The following is a 388-nucleotide window of genomic DNA, read 5'->3' as shown; positions in this document are numbered from 1 at the left end:
TGACAGTTGGTCGTATTATTTTGTAAAAAGAGCTTATTTGACTGAATAAACTTCAATAAAAGAAATTATGTGGCTTAAATTTAAAAGAACAATCAAATCTGCCACATACAGTGTTATCAATCAGTTTATTAATGAAGATTGTTTTTACATTTGCATAAAAAATGAATACTAGTTCTTGTTTAGTACAAGACTAACCATAGCATTAAACCAAGCTTTGTTTACCTCATTAATAACAGTGTTCTACACAGACCTGTCATTACCTCATGTTAATCAGATGATGGATTCGTGTACGCTAGCCTCAGTGTGCAGTAGCACCAGACACACACACACACACACACACACACACACACACACACGCACATTTGTTTTCCTGTCATGGTTGTGGCTT

At 34.8% G+C, this 388-nt stretch overlaps 1 long non-coding RNA gene across 1 annotated transcript in view; it reads left to right on the top strand.

Moving 5' to 3' along the window:
* The first annotated feature begins 204 nt into the window (after positions 1–204).
* LOC107665345 (uncharacterized) overlaps positions 205–388 on the top strand; it is an 18,106-nt gene continuing 17,922 nt past the window's right edge. The window contains exon 1 of the long non-coding RNA XR_001631540.1: positions 205–216. This is a non-coding gene — a long non-coding RNA (uncharacterized LOC107665345). The remainder of the gene's footprint in view (positions 217–388) is intronic.

This window comes from Sinocyclocheilus anshuiensis, unplaced genomic scaffold (genome assembly GCF_001515605.1).
Source record: "Sinocyclocheilus anshuiensis isolate Anshui unplaced genomic scaffold, SAMN03320099.WGS_v1.1 scaffold199, whole genome shotgun sequence".
Lineage (NCBI taxonomy): Eukaryota > Metazoa > Chordata > Actinopteri > Cypriniformes > Cyprinidae > Sinocyclocheilus > Sinocyclocheilus anshuiensis.
This window is presented reverse-complemented; position numbering and strand designations above follow the sequence as displayed.